Here is a 17,802-nt window from a genome sequence, read left to right as displayed (position 1 = left end):
AGTGAAGTAGGCCTGGGCCTCAGAGGCACCCCGACCCTGGCTGCTGACCTAGCTCTGCCTCTGTGAGGGCCGGCGGGAGGCTGCCCACATGAGCCACGGAGCCATGGCATGGCCTGGGGCTGGCTCTTCTGGGCTGCCCTCCACCCAAGGTCTTGAGGTTCTGCCATTCCCTCTTCAAGGGGTCTGACCATCCAGCCCTAGCTGGGGACGGGCCCTATAGCCTGTTCACTGGTGCCTGGGGTGCCACTGCCAGTCCCGCTCTGGTGCTGATGGGGAGGCAGAGGCAGCTGCCAGAGAGAAGAGCTCAGGTGGGGCGAATGTGGGCAAGGGGCCATGCTCCCTCCCGCAGCCTTCATGAAGGCTCAAAGTGTTCTGGAAGTGTTTGGGAGCTGGCTTCGCCTTCTTGGCTAACTCCAAGGCCTCCTAGCTCGGCCCCCACATATCACGCTCAAGTGGACCGATCCGGACTGAGGCAGAAAGTAGAGCTGGCCCCTCGCCATAGGCTCCAGCCCTACTGCTGAAGGAGGCAAGATGGCACAGAGGTGAGGGCGTGAATTCTGCCTCACTCAGACTTGGGGCTAGATCCTGGGTCTGGTGGGGAGCACACTGGGCTGGCAAGGCATGTTGTGCCTTACTAGCTACCTTTGACCCAGTAATCCCACTTCCGGGAATCTGTCTTACAGAGACACCTGCACGAATATGACAGATGCACACACACTAAGCTGCATACTTGTGATGGCAGAAGATCAAAAACATTCTTAATAGCCATCAACTTGGGACTGATATATCCCAATGGTATGTCCCCATGATGGAATTCAAGACAGCTCTAAAAAGAATGTGAGACTGGGTGTGGTGGCTCATGCCTGTAATCCCAGTGCTTTGGGAGGCCGAGGTGGGCAGATTACTTGAGGTCAGGAGTTGAAGACCAGCCTGGCTAACATGGCAAAACCCTGTCTCTACTAAAAATACAAAAATTATCCAGGCGTGGTGGTGTGCACCAGGTACTCGGGAGGCTGAGGCATGAGAATTGCTTGAACCTGGGAGGCGGAGGTTGCAGTGAGCTGAGATCACACCACTGCACTCCAGCCTGGGCAAGAAAGCGAGACCCTGTCTCGAAAAAAGAATCTGAAAGTTTTCTATGTATGAAAGTGCAAAAAAGCTCTGGGATTTCTGTTAAGTAAGAAAGCAAGTAAAAGTCAGTGAAGAGTAGAGAAACGTCCAATGCCCAGGCCGGGGCAGGAGGCAGCATGACGGGCTCGGGAGGCCCTGGGGAGTTTGGTGGGACTGGGAGCAAGAAGGGACAGACCAGGCAAGTGAGAAGGAGACTAGCTTGGGAGGGCCCCTGGGTGCAGAGAAGAAACTGAAAACTACCAGGAGCCAAGGGACAGTTTTCAGCAGATTTGGATCTCCTTTGTCTGGTAACAAGATCTGGCAATTGTAAAGCAATAATCCACATTTATAATGTGCTTTGCATGCACCATCTCATTTAAACGTCTCAGCACTCCAACCCCTATGAGAGAAGTGCTATTATCACAACATGTGGAACTGGAGCACAGGAAGGTTAAGGAACCAGTCCAAAGTCACACTGCTGGTAAACAGCAGAGCCAGAGAAAGGACCCTGAGCCCACGCCAGAATCACCTTGCTATCCTGCCTTTCACAGTGGTGTTGGACTGGAAGGGGATTGCTGGAGGCCCACGGACAGTCAGGGGCTGTTATGAGATGGGGACCCAGACGAGAAACAGTGAGGGCCTGGGGAAGGCAGCGAGTTTGGGATGCGGACTCAAGTGTAGACTGAAAAGCTCTGAAGGATGTGGGAACAAGACCTGGTGGTGAGTGGGGCCCCAAATCCATTCACTCATTCATGCAGCAAAAGTATAGAGTGCCTACTGGGTGCCAGGTACTGTCCTGGGAGCTGGGCTTACATCAGTCACCAAAACCAACAAATGCCCCTGCCCTCAAGGGGCTTTCCTTCTAGCTGATGGAAACAGACAATAGTAATAGACATAAGACATATGTAATTAGGTAATCTGTTAGAACCGTGGAAAGCTAAAGTAAAGGTAAGGGGGATTGGCAGCCTGTGTCCAGGAGACATCTGAAGTTTTAAGTGAGGTGGTCAGGGGAAGCGTCATCAAGAAGGTGACATTTGAACAAAGGCTGAAAGAAGGTGAGGGGCGAGTTGTGCAGGTGTTTGGGGAAGGGCACTCCAGGCAGAGGGAACAGCTAGGGCAAAGGCCCGGGGCGGGGGCATGTCTGGCGCGTTCGAGGAACAGCAGCGGGGAGGCCGTCACCCCTGTCCATCGGTGCCTGTCTCTTCTTCTGGGCACAGGGAAGGGCTACATTTCTTTCATTTGGGGTTAGGCCCAGCTGTGTAATCTGCTCTGGCCAGTGAGATATGAGTAGAAGAGACGCGTGCCACTTCCGAGCTGAAGCATGCAGTAGTCAGCGAGTGATTCCATGTTCCCTTCACCTTGCCTGGAAGCAGGTGATGCTCCAGATGTCCCCAACATAGTCATGAGAGAGGTCGATGCAGTGTAGCCCTCCCTGCCGACCCTCATGACATGAAGCTGGAATGAGAAATGCCCCTCTCTGTTTTAAGGCCCGGTGACTAGGGATGGTCATCGCGGCACACCCCAGCCTGCCTCAACTGATACCCCAGGGGAGGCCTCTGCAGTGCAGCCAGGGAGAGGAGGGTGCAGGGAGGAGAGCAGGGGATGCGAGCAAGGAGGCCAGGGCACGCAATCATTCCCCGGCTTTTCCTGAGAGCAACACAGGAGCCATTGGGAAGCGTCAACCGGAGAGGTGCAATCCAGTGACATATCTGAACAGGACGGCTCTGGCCACTGTGCTGGGAACACCTGGGGGCAGGAGTGAAAAGGTGGGAGCAGGGAGACCAATTAGGAAGCTCCTGCAATGATCCAGATGAGAAATGATGGGGGCCTGGCCCAGGGTGGGGGCGGCAGTCAGACTCTAGGTCTCCTTTGAGATTAGAGCAGCAGGGTTTGCCAGTAGACGGGAGAGGGAGAGGGGTCTGGGATGCCTCGAAGGCTTTTGGTCTGAGCATCAGGAAGGAGAAAGCTGCCAGCCGGGGGTGGGGAGAGTGCGGTAGTGGGGGAAGTGGGTTGGGGTGCTGTGGGGAGCGGGAGCTGGAACGGCTGAGATGCTTGTTAGACATCCAAGCGGAGTGTCGTGTGGGCGGCTGAGGAGAGGCCTGGACGGGGGAGGGAGGACAGCCAGGCGTCTGTTTGGGTGTGCACAGTATAGACAGCACCTAACGCCTTGAGACTGGATGAAATCAGGAGAGGTGAAAGCTGGTTCCCCTTTCAGCATCTGGGCTGAGGACAAGGGAGAAAGAAGGGAGGGCCTCTCGAGGGAATCCTGGAGGTGGTCTGGACCTCAGGAGAGGAGCCAGAGGGTGGGGGACTTGAGGATGCAGGAGGAGGGGCAGGCCAGGGGTGGCAGAGGTCTGTCTGCCTGGGCAGAGGCGAGGGAGGGGAGAAAGGCCAAGGACAGACCCCTGGATGGGGCTTCTTTGAGGGTGGCCCTAGGAGGAGGAAGTGGAACCTTGAAGGGGCCAGTGATGGAGTGGGCAGTGAGGTGAAAGGAAATCTGGGTGGGTGTCTCAGGAGCCAGGAGCGTGGGCACGTGTTTTAAGAAGAGAAAGAAAGAAGGGTCTGTGCTTTGGAATGGTGTTGAGGAGTGGAGGCAGGGGTGGCAGTGAAGTGCCCCAGACATAACAGCAGAGAGGTGATCAGTGGCCTCGGTGGGGTGTTGGGGCAGGGATTGGATCCCAGGAATTAAGGGGATGGGGAGGAGGGGGTTAATGGAGGCAGTGGGTGGAGACCGTGATTTCCAGAGCCAAGGGCAGAGGCTGGAGGTGTGGGGTGCGGGGCTATTGAGAGAGGGGTCCTGTGGGATGGGAAAGACTCAAGCAGCTGGTTTGATGCCCAGAGGCAGCAGTAGGCAGTGGGAGGAGGCTGAGAAGCCAGGGAGACCAGGCAGAATGTCGGCAGGTGCCCCACAGCCTCGCTGGCTCCTGAGTCCTGAGGAAGGAGGGGAGACAGGCTCAGGTGGTGATGGGAGGGGGAACACAGGCAGAGGCAAGGAGGGGCAGAGGCAGGAGTGGAGGGAGTGTCAGCCACTTTGATAGATAACTGATGTGACCATGTGGTGAGAAACCCATAGAACACAGGGGAAGGCCTCCAGGTAGGGCAGGCCTGCAGGCACAGAGGTGGACGCAGGAGTGTACCGGGGCAGGTGGGTGGCCTTGGCAAAGCCATGGAGGCGGGGAAGCCTGTGGGACTTTGAGGAGCAGGATGAGAGGGGCCCAGGGGAGAGAGGCTGGGGTCTGACCATGGAGACCAGCCTGCCAGGCATGGGCATCTGCGAGTCGCTCAGCAGCCCTTGGATGCTGCTGGAATCTTGGCCAAGCTCCACCTGATGGAAGATGCCCACTGTCCCTGCGTCTACCTCCTGCTTGGGCTTGGGAGGGCCTCCAGGCGTTCACATCCTCTCCAGGCCTGGCCTCAAGGTCCCAAGAGGGGACAGGTGTCCAGAGGCAGGGTTGGGCTGGATGAAAATTCAGGCGAGAGGACATGACTTTGGTAGCTTGCGCCTCCTGGGCACACCTGGAAGTCTCCTACTGAATCATCAGAGCCACTTGCCTGTGGGTGGAACTAAGGTTTCCTAAGAATCCACCGACTTCCTCTTTTCTAAAAGTCCCTTTCATCACTTCAGGGAAAAGGAACTCGTCTTTGTTGACATCCCTGCACACACAAGAGCAGGTCATGATTTACCTGGTGTGGTGCTCACGATGTCTTCATGGGGAGGGCGCTGTTGTTCTCCCCATCTGACAGGTAGGAAAGCTGAGGCCGTGCAGGTACTGTGACCTACCCAAAGTCACATTGCGGAGTGAGTCTGTGGAGGTCACACACACGGTATGGAGCATGGGGGGCCTGGCCATGGTGTTATCCGTCTTTGCAGGTGGCTGCCAAGAAGCCTCTGTGGCCTGGTAAATTCCTGATCTCTTCATCTATCTTGGGTGCCAGTTTGGTTTCTTGAATTCTTGAGGTTCCTTTCACTCTTACGGACATATGACAGAGTTCTTCCATCTCCCGTCACAGGCACTTCATGCAGGGCCCCACGCTACCACCGTGGGCTTCCTCATTCTTGCTTCGAAGATCATGACCTCCTGGAGGCCCAGGAAGGGACATGAACCCTCATCCCCCTGGCTGGACCATTGGCTCCCTGAAAGCAGGAATCAAGTCCCAAAGCTTCATTCCCCATTTCTTTTCAGAGCCGACTCAGTCCTGGTGCCTAGGGGTGGATGGTGGGGGTCATCCCAGGAGGCACGGGTCCTGTAAGAAAGGAAGTAGCACCTACTGAGCTTTTTGTTTGTTTGTTTGTTTTTGTTTTTGTTTTTTTGAGGTGGAGTCTCACTCTGTCGCCCAGACTGGAGTGCAGCGGCGCGATCTTGGCTCACTGCAAACTCCGCCTCCCGGGTTCAAGCGGTTCTCCTGCCTCAGCCTCTGAGTAGCTGGGATTACAGGCGCACACCACCACATCCAGCTAAATTTTTGTGTTTTTAGTAGAGGCGGGGGTTTCACCATGTTGGCCAGGCTGGTCTCGAACTCCTGACCTCAAGCAATCTGCTTGCCTTGGCCTCCTAAAGTGCTGGGATTACAGGCGTGAGCCACCTTGCCTGGCCTTTGGATGAGCCAGGCTCTAGCACCATCTCCCCCACTCCTTTACAGGAACCCTCTGAGGATGATGTTACTGTCAGCACCCCCATTTTACAGGTGAGGGAACGAAGGTGACATAGCTGGCTTCCAGCCCTCATCTCCGAGCCCAGAGCCTGTACGCTGTGCACTCGAGCAGGCAGAGAGTGCACAAGCAGAGAGCAGGCCTCTGCAGGTCACGACAGGGGAGCCAGGTCAGCCCCGTCATGCATGGGCCACCAGCACTGGCCGGCAGCCCCCCTCAGGGGCCAATCCCGAGTCCCCACTGGGACGCCCAGCAGCGAGTGCTCCATGGTGCCCTGTGAGGCAGGCCGTGAGCCAAGTGTCCCCACACAGCCTATCTCAGGCCACTCAAAGAAAAGGAAAGAAAATATCTTGAGATCTTTTCTGGCCTTATCAGCCCCACACAGAGGCCCCACTGTGGTGTGGTAACAGGGTCCGCGAGTGTGTGCTCAGATAAGCGCCAGGCGTTTCTGAGAACCTGCAAGGCACCGTCCTAAGTTCCCCCTCTCTAGAACATTCTTCTTCCACATGCTGCACAACTGGTTCCCTTAGGTCCTCAGGGCATATTCTCAGAGAGGCCCTCCTTGACCAGCAACCCCTCGCCCTCCCCTCCTGCCTCCAGCTTCATCTCCCTGCTGGACACTCCCCTTCTCTGGGAGCCTCTCGCGGGTTCCCGGCTGGTGTCTGTTTTCCCAGCATGAGGGAAGCTCCCAGAGGGCAAGAGACACATCTGTCTGGGCCTTGGGTTCCTGGTGCTGCTCAGTAATGTCCATTGCCAGAGTGAGGCGGGGAAGGAGGTCTCAGCTCCAAGGTGTTCTTGGCATAGGGCCTGGCCTATGCGTGTATTTTATCTAATCCCTCTAACAACTTTACAAGGCAAAATTTATTATCTTCATTTCATAAATGAAGGAACTCAGAATATAGAGCAGCTTGTGGGAGATCACAGAGAGCGAGCGTTAGTGGGGAATTGAACCAGGGGGGTCTGTGAGGCTCTAAAGAGATGGGCGACGCCCCCTGAGCTGAAGAGGTGGGGTAGGAGACCCATCCTAGCCTGGGCTCAGCTGCAGCCTCACTCTGGGACTGTGGGCCTCAGGCTTCTCTTTGTATACCGGGGCTGGGGTTGCTCCCTGAGCTAAGATCCTGGCTCCAACGGAAGAAAGGTGATTTGCAGTGAGGGGGGCGAGGGGGCTTGGAGCCTTGGAGGAAGGGGCTGAAGCTGGGTAGGGAACGAGGGGCAGGATCCTCCTGAGGTGCCAGCATGGGAAACTGTGGGGGAAGGGCTTGGCCACAGGAATGAACTTAATAAAAGGATCGAGGCACCCCGAGCAGGATGCACAGGCGGGTGAGCCTCGGAGGCAGGAGGGACACCCAGGGGAGGGCACAGCAGCCCCATCCAGGCTGTGTGTCCCTGGGCCACATGCTTAGCCTCTCTTTGGCTTTCCCAGCTTCAAGCAGAAGCCCAACCCTGGGAGAAGCTGCTCTCTGGGGTTCCCCTGCTCCTAGCCCCAGGAACCCAGCCTGCTGGTTCCCACCAGCCCTGGAGCTAGGTCCACAGGTGCATCTGGGCTCCCTCGGCTGCTGGCGTCCTGCCCAGCCCTGCTTTGGCAGTGCTCACTGGCTAGAGAGCAGGGGTCTCCTGGGGGTGGGGCAGGGGCCAGGGCTTGCCTTCTGATCCCACCCCTAACATTGCCTGGGCCCAGGGCAGGAGTAAAAATGGAGGCCCACATACTATATGTCTGGATATTTCAAAGTTATAAATCAAGCCAACAACCTCTAAATAGGATATGCTCTATCCTCCTACATTAACAAATACACCTTCATAACACCCTGAGGACCAGGTTTGCACTTAGAATTCTCGGGCTCCTGGAATGCAGGACTGCAATGTGGCAGGCAGAGGCTGAGCCAACCCCAGCTCCCATCCCGGGCTCCCCCTTGGGCAGTGTGTGACCTTCCCAGGCCCATCCACATACATAGCAGTGGCTGCCCCTTGGCCACTCCTGAGGCCTTGGGGTGTGCACACCCTATGCAGGTCGGTTCTCAGGAAGGCAGGCCCAGCGGAAAGGCCCATGCGGGCTATGGAGTTAGATTTGGGGCCCTGTGGGCAGGGAATTCTGGGGTTCTGCATTTGGAGGGGGATGTAGGGCTTGGGTGGACACATTTCCTTGGCTCACGGACTTTTTTCCCTGTTGGAGGGGCAAGGCCAGTGGAAGGCTGGAGTGGAATCCTCTAGAATGCAGGTGCCAGGGCAGGGCTCCTTCTTGCTGGCATCTAAGGGTAATGCTGTCCCTGGGCACTCCCAGAACCTGGCTATGGATAAGATGTCCCTACCCTGCTTACATCTCAGCTTCTGAGGTACCCTGGAGCCACACTGGACTTGCCTACCTTGCCCCACCCACAGGCTATGGTGCTGGCCTTCCCTCACCCTGGACACTGGCACTCCTCTCTGGCACCAGCCCCTCCCTTCCTGCCCAGCATGCCCACTTTCCTCATGTGGCAGGGGAGGGGGCGCCTCCTGTCCCCCACCTCTCTGGGACCTTGGTCTCCGCCGGTCCACGTGCTGGCCCTGCCTGGTCTGGCTTGGTGGACCTCTCGGTGCCGAGCCCTCCCGCCCTGACCGGGGGCCCTGCGGGCAGTGGGCAGCCCTCCCTCGCTTGTGTCTGGAAAGTGGGGCACCAACTCCACTTTAGCCGGTGTTTCTCGCTCACTCAGCTGAAAAGCCACCGCTTCGCCGAGGCTCCCAGCCCTCACCCCACTGGTACCAGCAGCTCCTTCCCTGATGCTGTCTGACAGGCCCAACGTCAGGGCTCCCACACCTGGCCAGCCGCCCTGCTACTGGGTGCCTTCCCCACAACACCTGCCACAAGCCAATCAGGGCACTGCAGCCCCTGCTGTATGGGTGCTGTCTGCCTATGGGCCCAGCATGGGCCCTTCTGGGCTCCCCTGTTCCTGTCCAGTCTCCCCTCCCACCCTGAGGGGGATCGTGGCAAAAAAAGTGGAGGTGGTGAGTGGACCCTGCTGTCAGGGTTGAGAGGTGATTCAGAGGCCTTTTCTGTCACGAGTGATGGGGGTTGGGCCCTGGGGAGAAGTGATGGGGATTTTTGGACTGAGCTGTGCCCAGAGGGCCTTGATCAGCTTTGCCCCCCGAGTATCTGATCAGGAACATGCTGGCTGGAACACTCAGGGAGAGGGCCGTCCTGTGCCTCCTCAGCCTACAGTCCAGGGTGCTGGCCGCCACCTTAGGAACGACTCCTGCAGACGCGGCCCCTTCCCATGTTTCTTTGTTCATGGCTGGCCTGGTTCTTGCTGTGTCAGCATCGGCACCGTCCCCTGCCAGGCATGGCCGCAGTCCCACAACCAGCATGGCTCCCCAGGGAGGACAATGCCGGGTGGGAGGCTCCCGGCTGTGGGGACCAGGTCTGGGCCTGGGCAAGGAGAGTGCCCATCTCATCCTGCCAGATAATGGATAAAGGGAGAGGCACCCACTGCCCCCTATGCAGCTGTGGGTTTCCCTGGACAGGCTTGTGCCTGCCACCCTGGGGAGGCCCCTCCTTCTGCTCTCTCCTCATTGGGATGGCCTGGCCTGTCTCCCTCCTGCTACAACGCCCCTCCCTGCTGGCCCACCAGGGTCCAGGAGCCTGAGCTATTGGGACATACCCAGCTTACAATGGACAATGAGCCCAGATCTTCCTCTGCAAGCCAGTCGGTGCTGGGAGGGGAGACAGGCCAGGGCGGTCACCTGAGGGGGATCCCTGAGCGCCTCCTCTGCTCCGCCCTTTGCACCTGCTGAGCCCATCTCAATGCCTTCCTCCCTCCTTGTTGCCCTTGAGCCCCCCACAGCACCCCTCTCTGAGAAGCCTTCCTGACTGCAGAATTCCCCAGCGTGAGTCTGAGTGAAGGACCCATCCCTACAGGTCCCTGTCCTGGGAGTCAAGGCTCCTGGGAGCCGGCCCAGATATCCTTTTAGCCTTAGCCCAACCCCCTCCTTGGCTCATGCTAGGCCCTTGGGCTCAGTAGAGACTTTCACAAGAGGTGGGGGCTTGTGGTGGCCCCCACATAGGTGGCATATAGGTAGCATGCCAGCCTATGGCTTGTGGCTCAGTTGCCCATCTGAGAAATAGGGGCGCTGTCGCTTCCTCTGCCAGCAATGGTCTCCATCCTTCCCCGCCTCTCCGGTTTCCTTTATGGAGCAGCTCAGCTGCTTCCCAGTTGGGAAGCACCCTGCTCCTCTGGGAAGGGCTCAGGAAGCAATTGAGGATCTGACCTCATGTTTGCGTCCATCCAGCCCTGTCTGGTGCTGCCAGATGTCTGAGGAGCTTCTGTGGGGGAGGGGGAGGGGGTAGGAGATGGGGCTGCAGGACTAGGGGCTGGATCTAACCCCAGCCCCTCTTGGGATGAGGCTGTTGTCCCTTTTGATGGGGAACTGAGGTCCCAAGTTGAGGAGAGCTCAGGCTGCAAAGCTGGCCGCCCGTGCCTTCCTGCTCAGAGCTACCCCTGGCATGTGCTAAGGAATTTGCAGGGGAAAAAATACAACTGGATGTCAGGCCTTGAGGCCACCTGAGGTCCACGGGCTGTGAGAATGCAGGTTTGGGCTGGAGCTAGCGCAGAAGCAAGGTCTGCCAGGGGCTGGGAAAGGCAGGAGGCTGACCTCAGCTTAGGGGATGGGGTGGGAGGGCCAAGAGGACAACAGGCGAGGGAGGCAGCGGCTGGTCTGAGTGCCCCGAGGCGCCTGCCCAGGTGGGAGGCTGCCAGCCAGGCCCTGGGAAGGGGACCTCTGGGGCACTGCACCCTCTCTGGGAGTACCACTGAGCAGGGCGGGCAGGAAGGCTGGGCTTATTGCGTTTCAGGACCAGTCATTTCCTCTCTCTGGACCACACCTTTCAGATGAGCTCACCACCTACTTCAGTGCCCAGCCCACCCTGAGGTTGCAGGAGCAAATAAGGTGATGAAGACTCTGAAAAGCAGAAATGTGGTATTATTAGCAGACATCATATTTGACTTGCTAATTCACTTCCTAAAAATAGCTACATTTATTATAGCATGGGGAGAACCCTATGCTAGAGGCGCCCTGGATTCTTGGTGCGGCTCTGTGACAGCTATGCTGTGTGACCTTGGGCTGGGTCCTAACCATCTCTGGGCATCTGATTTCTAGGTGGAGGCTGGATAGTCCCTGAGGGCCATAGGCCCTGAGATTGGAACAGCAGCTGGTTGCAAAATCATCAAGGAGGATGTGGACCGGATGTGCGCTCTGGAGGACTGGCTTCCTCTGAGTCATGGGTCAGAGCAATTGGTGTCACTGAGGCTACCCCTGTAACCTGTTGGAGGGGTATTGAGTCTTGTGTCTTGCCTTGATCTTGAGGCCCCAGGGGCAGGTTGCCTGGTCCCCACCACAGAGCCCAACCATTAGGAGGCTCCAAGGACTGCAGATGAAAAGGGTCACAGAGAGGAGCTAGAGCCAGATGGGGTGGCGTGGGGGAAACCGTGGGACATCCAGCTGGCTGGGGAACCCACTCATTCAGAGCACGTTTACTGAGGGCCTACTCTGTGCCTAGCACTGACTCTGCCACATGCTGCAGAGATAATGGAGGGTGAACTAGACCAGGCCCTGGTCCCTGCCTTCCTGGAGCTTCAGCTCTAGTGCAGGAGGCAGGCATTCATCACTAACCACACAACTAAACTCTACAAAGGGCTCAGAGAGGGGTGCATGGTGTCAGGAGCACATGTAATGGGGGATTTGACTTAGCTGAGAGGTCAGAGAAAACTCATTGGAGGAGGTGACATGGGTTGAAACCTGAAGGATGAGTAGGTACCTGCTAGGCAAAGCAGGGGTGGTAGGGGAATGCTAGGCAAAAGGAGAGCAGAAGCACTGGCCAGGTGGTGAGCAGGGGGTGCAGAGGGGCTAAGGGGAAGCCAGAGTGGCTGCAGTGGACACTGGGACCCAGGAATCCTGCCTTTACCATCAGCTTGGTGAAAAGTCCCTGAAGAGGAGATTTTTGATCTGAAGCAGCTGCTATGTGGGCCTGATGGTGGTTGAACCAGAGTGCGGGGGTTTAGATGGCCATGGGCCAGACTCAGACGTCAGCATGAGGCAACGGAAGGGATCAAGGTGGTTGTGTCTAGAGACGCTGATTCATAGAAACTCTGGCCTGGAAGTGCACATGTCTGAGGACACAGGTTACCTGGTGGGTGTTCCTTCCTCCTTCCTTCACTCTCCTGTCTGGTTTCAGCTCTTCTGTCAGCCCTGTGAGTCACCGGCTTCTCCAGGCGGTGCAGGCCCGGGACCTGCCAGGATGCTGTCCCCGCCCCCTGAATGTGCCCCCATCTCCATTTTCCTTGCCCCTCTGTCCCTGGGTGCCTGCTGTGACTCCCCAAACCCCTGCCCACCCTGTCTGCTCTCTGTGTGGTGGAACCATCAGCTTGGGAGAACTGAAGAGTTAATTGTAGGACAACTGGCCCTGACAGGGGCTTTCCAGTGGACAGTGCATGAACTTTGGTGTATGGTGTCATTGATGGGAAACCAAGGGGAGTGGTGCTGAAAGGGGCCCCTTGGAGACCATCTGTCCATGCTGCACAGGGCACAGTGGGCTTGGGGTTGAGGACCACCACGAAGTCTAGTAGCACGGGATGGGAACCCCTAGGCCCCTGGCATTTTAAATCTTGGGAGAGGCAGGTGTGTGGGGCCTTTCTGACCTGGGGCCTCAAGATCCCCTGCCTCCTAGATCTTGTATTGCCAGCTGCTGTGGGACTTTTGCCCTGAGAAGCTGGACTCCTGGGATTTTGAAGGGAGGCCTTGGGGGCACTCATTATAGCAGGGGTTCCCGCTGGGACCAGATCCAGAAGTTTGGTTAGGAATACAAGCCCTCGCCATTGGGAAGGGTCCCAGGGCTGATGGGGGTGACACGGAGCCCCCTGCACCCTGGCCATCTCTCCTGGGGGCCAGAGTGGCTCATCTTCTTGACCCCTGCAGCCCTGCTCACTCCCCCATGCCCCTGCCCTTCTTTAGCCGTCCTGGGGAAAATTCTCTCTTGTTCCACCTAAGGGGGGCCTGAAACAGCAATAAGGACATCTAGCCCCTGTCTCCACACAGCACTGCAGTTGGCCACCCTTTTCCCACCTTCTCCTAGAGCATTATTTTGGGAAAGGGACACTCCCGGAATCGAGGGTGGATACTCAGTGTAGAGGCCTCTAGAAGTTTCTCCTTAGGTCTAGCCTCCTTTGCAGGACAACTTTCTGTGGAAGCCTGTGGCCTGGGAGACAGTCTCTTCTCCAGCCCCTTCCCCTCTCGAGAGAGCAGACTTTGGATGGAGAGAACATTTGGAGAATGTTCTCTCAACTGGTGGAGGTGCAAGGAGAAAGGAAGGGCTTATTTCCTCCCTCGCTCAGGTTAGAAGGACCTGGCATCAGAATGGGCCCGGGGAGTCCCATGCTCAGCTCTGTGTGCTGCTCTTCCCACCCCAGAAACCCTGCCTCCCACCTATGCCTTCTGTGTCCCCAGCCGTGGTTCTGCCCTGGGACCTTGGGATGGGCCTGAGGGCGGTGGCTGGGAGTCTGGAAGCTGTCACTCCTGGGGCAGTACCGCCCCCTGCTGGCCACCCAGAGAGGCCCGGAGGCTAGAAGTTTCATTCAGTGCCTGCTGGTCAGCCCAGTGCCAGCTGATTGGCCCCATGGGGCTGGTTCCTGGGTTCTCCAGGAACAGCCTGGGTGCACTCTGGCACAGATTCTGGCTTGGTCTCTGGCAGGCTGAGTGTTTTTAGATGAATTTCTCTTCCTGACTGGGTGGGCCTCAATTTCCTGATCTGTACAAAGAGTAGGGTGACTCAAGGAGGTTCCTCCCAGGTCTCAGATTCGGAGCCTGCTCCTAGCCTGCCTCTTCATTCCCGTTCCTGCTCTCCCTGCCCTCAAGGCCTCCCAGCCCCTCCTGGCCTCTCTCTCTATTTGGCAGGTCCCAGTGCCAGCAGCCCCCACCTGCCCTCCACTTCCCTGGGCCCCCCTCCCGCTGCCACAGGCCCCTCACTCAGTGCTGGGCCTGGCTGGCTGAGGTGGGCGGAGGAGCACCCCCAATCCTCCTCGCACTCAGGCGTGAACCGTTGTGAGTGGGCTCCTGGCGAGTAGGTAAGAGATCATACATTATCCAGTTTGCCAACTGTAAAATGGGATAATAACACCCGACTCCCAGAGTTGTTATGAGGATTAAACAAAATAATGACACATTTGCGAAAGAGCTTTGTAGGTAGGTGGAGAGTCTGTGTCAGAGAGGGGCCAAGAGTAACTTGGGCAGGCTGCCTGGATGGTCCCTGAGGCCAACAGCGGAAGGCTGGACGACCTAGACAAGCCCTCGCTGGACATCACCCACCCTCCTGGGGTTGGAAGTCAGGTCAGACCCCTGGGAGTCCAGTCCTGATCTCCTGTGGTGACAGAGGCCTGGATTCTGGCAAGAGAACTCTGCCGGGCATAGCTCCATGACTTACCAGTCCCAGCAGAGACATGGGGGCGGTGGGGGAGCCAGAGACAGACCTCTCAGCACCCCTGGGACAGGAGGGGCTCTCAGTCTCTGCAGGAAAGAAAGCAAGACATTCCATAGGCACCATAGGCACCAAGACATTCCAAAGGCACAACATTGATCAGAGACTTAAGACTATCCTGAAGGCTCTCCACTCATCTCAGGAGAAAGTTCCCAGGCCTTAGTTGAGCATTGAAGATCTTAAGGACTTAAGGACCTGGCTCCTGTGCCCCTTTCTGCTTTGTTTTATCCCCTGCCTTCCGTCCCGTATCGGCCATTCTGAATTCCTTGGCAACCAGACTATTCACAGGCAACTCTAGGAGAGAGGTACTATTAAGACAACGATGCACAGAGAGGTTGAGCAGCTTGCTTAAGGCCACATAGCCAGTGAGTGGAGGAGCAGGGGATGGAATGAACTGGTGCCCTGCCCCTAACCTCCATGCTATGCTGCTCTCAGGACACATGGGAGGGGGCAGGTTCAGGTGGGGAGAGCAGGGAGGAGCCTTTTCAGAATTTAGGGGACAGAGGATGGTGGCCTGATGGGCAGGGCTCGGGGTCTGGGAAGAGAGGGGTGGGGTTTGGAGACACTTGGAAGAAGGAGCAGGGGGAGCAGCAGTTTGACGTTTTGAAGACTGGATGAAAGGGGCCTGGGGTGAGGGGCAGGGGCAGAGGAAGCTGGTGGGGTTGGATTTGGGTGTGGCATAGGTGTTGGCCTGGGGGCCACCCAGATGGCCGAGTTGTGAGAGGTGGGATGCTGGGGCTCAGGAGTGGAGCCACTTGGGATTGCCAGCTCTGTGCCTAGGACTGAGTGTGGGCACCTGGCAGGGGGTGGTATGTACAGTGAGAAGTCCCAGGGAGCCTCCACATCAGGGCTGTCTCAGAAACTTGATGGGGCTAAGGAACCAGGCGAGGTTTAGGGGAGCCAGACGCCTGCCCAGGAGAGGACCAGTATGGGGGGCAGTATCCATTGGTACACCCAGGGCAGAGGGAGTAGTAGCCCCAAAGACTTGAGATGGGACCTGTGGGTAGAAAAAAAAAAGAGGAGGTGGGGCATGATGACTCACGCCTGTAATCTCAGCACTTTGGGAGGCCGAGGTGGGTGGATCATGAAGTCAGGAGTTCAAGACCAGCCTGGGCAACATGGTGAAACCCTGTCTCTACTAAAAATATAGGCTGGGCGTGGTGGCTCGCACCTGTAATCCCAGCACTTTGGGAGGCTGAGGTGGGTGGATCACTTGAAGTCAGGAGTTCGACACCAGCCTGGGCAACAGGGTGAAACCCCATCTCTACTAAAAAATACAAAAATTAGTTGGTCGCGGTGGTGGGCACCTGTAATCCCAGCTACTGGGGAGGTGAGGCAGGAGAATTACTTGAACCTGGGAGGCGGAGGTTGCAGTGAGCCAAGATTGTGCCATTGCACTCCAACCTGGGCAAAGAAGCGAGACTCCGTCTTAAAAAAAAAAAAAAAAATTAGCCGAGTGTGGTGGCGGGCACCTGTAATCCCAGCTACTTGGCAGGCTGAGGCAGAGAATCGCTTGAACCTGGGAGGCGGAGGTTACAGTGAGCCGAGATCGCACCACTGCACTCCAGCCTGGGCGACAGAGCAAGACTCCATCTCAAAAAAAAAGAAAAAGAAAAAGAAAACAGAAAAGAAATTGCACAGAGGAGGCTGGATGTGGTAGCTCATGCCTGTAATCCCAGCACTTTGGGAAGCTGAGGCGGGTGGATCACCCGAGGTCAGGAGTTTGAGACCAGCCTGGCCAACATGGCGAAACCCTTTCTCTACTACTAAAAACACAAAAATTAGCCAGGTGTGGTAGTGTGCGCCTGTAGTCCCAGCTACTCAGGAGGCTGAGGTGGGAGAATCTCTTGAACCCGGGAGCCAGAGGCTGCAGTGAGCCGAGATCGTGCCACTGCACTCCAGCCTGGGCAACAGAGTAAGACTCTGTTTCAAAAAAACAAAACAAAACAACAACAACAACAAAATCCCCAAACAACAACAAAAAAGAAATTGCACAGAGGGAAGCTTATCTTGATGGAAGAAGAGCTTTCTCATTAATGGAGTACCCAAATGTCACAGAGGCTTGGGGTACTAACTCCTGGTCACAGGAGGCAACAGAGGCAGGGCTGGATGGCTGCTCTGCAGGGTGGGGGCTGTTGCTAAGGGATCTTCAGTGGTGGTGATGGACATGAGGCCAGGGAACCTGTATCTAGTGGAAGGACCATTGCTTTCTAAACTTAAACAGCCCCTTTCCTGGGGAACAAGCTCTAACTCATGCTGTGAAACCACGATCCGCCCCGGCATTCTAAGACTCACCTGCTGTGTAGATGGAGGCCTTCTGCATGACCAGAAGGAGTCCCTCTCCCCCTCTCCGTGTCTCAACCTCATCATCTTGAGGGGCTTTCCCCGCCTCTCTTCATCCCACACCCACCCCAGGGCAGGCCTTTGAACCAAGGTTTCCTTCCTGGTCTGGCATGAAAGGAAGCCAGGAGGCAGATGTCAGCAGCGGCCACGGGCACTCCCACTCCATTCGGCTGGCCTGGGGGCTGCGGTTGATAGGCTGGTCCCAGGGAGGGGTTCCTGAGATGTTTCCTTAGACGCATAACTGGAATTGCACAGCTTGGTAATTAGGAGAGGCAGCAAAGTGTTCTATAAATGACTGTAATTATGGCCAACATGGCGAAACCCGTCTCTACTAAAAAATACAAAAAAATTAGCCAGGCATGGCGGCAGGTCTCCCTGTAATCCCAGCTACTCAGGAGGCTGAGGCAGGAGAATCACTTGAACCCAGGAGGTGGAGGTTGCAGTGAGCTGAGATCAAGTCACTGCACTCCAGCCTGGGCGATAAGAGCGAAACTCTGTCTCAAAAAAAAAAAAAAAAAAAAAAAAAAAGAGGCTGTAATTATAGTTACTTTCTGCAGCCAAACCAGGAATTTCCGGGATCACCTAGGGAAACTGGGTGAAGGGGAGAGGAGGAGGGAGGGGAAGATCTGGTTGTGAAGTGTGAGTTGTGGGCCAGACCTCCTCCATGAGCTATATACATGTTCGCAAGGCCCCTCTGCAGACTTCTTGGGGGTCTAGACCACCAGCGGGCCTGGAACCCATGCGGTTCAGGACCCCAATTTGACAGAGGCGAGAAGCCTAGAGAATGGAGTGGACTTGGTCCAAGTGACAGAGGCATCAACAGCAGAACCTGGGCTGGAACCCAGCCATCCCATCAGCCAGACTGAGACACACATTTTTAGTTTTTGGACCATGCCAAACACTTTGTTTTCTCCTGGTCTTTCCCCAGTGTCCTCTCTAGCCTGGCACTCTCCCCTTACCCCTTTCTGGGATACATTTACCCTCCCCTCTGTTCTCTATAATGCTGCCTCCTCCAAGAAGCCTTCCCTGAACCCCTGCACAGAGTGTCTCCTCTGGTTCTCCATGGCCCCCATGCATCCCTCTGTCCCCCAACAGACCACCCCACCCTGGGTAGACCTGTCTCCTTCAGAGAGCAGGGACCACACTCAATTCCCAGTGATGGGCCTGCAGCCAGCTGGTACCGGCTCATAGGTGCTGGTGG

The 17,802-nt window shown here is 56.7% G+C and overlaps 1 long non-coding RNA gene across 1 annotated transcript; it reads right to left on the bottom strand.

Annotated features, from left to right (window-relative positions):
- Nucleotides 1–1,115: 1,115 nt before the first annotated feature.
- On the bottom strand, nt 1,116–16,653 carry LOC112129129 (uncharacterized). The gene is made up of 4 exons (XR_002911558.2): nt 16,554–16,653; nt 14,205–14,287; nt 4,795–5,355; nt 1,116–2,565 (listed from the first exon to the last, which is right to left on the bottom strand). It is a non-coding gene; the product is annotated as an uncharacterized LOC112129129 (long non-coding RNA).
- Between the last annotated feature and the right edge of the window lie 1,149 nt (nt 16,654–17,802).

Source organism: Pongo abelii, chromosome 16, assembly GCF_028885655.2.
Source record: "Pongo abelii isolate AG06213 chromosome 16, NHGRI_mPonAbe1-v2.0_pri, whole genome shotgun sequence".
NCBI classification, from domain to species: Eukaryota; Metazoa; Chordata; class Mammalia; order Primates; family Hominidae; genus Pongo; species Pongo abelii.
This window is presented reverse-complemented; position numbering and strand designations above follow the sequence as displayed.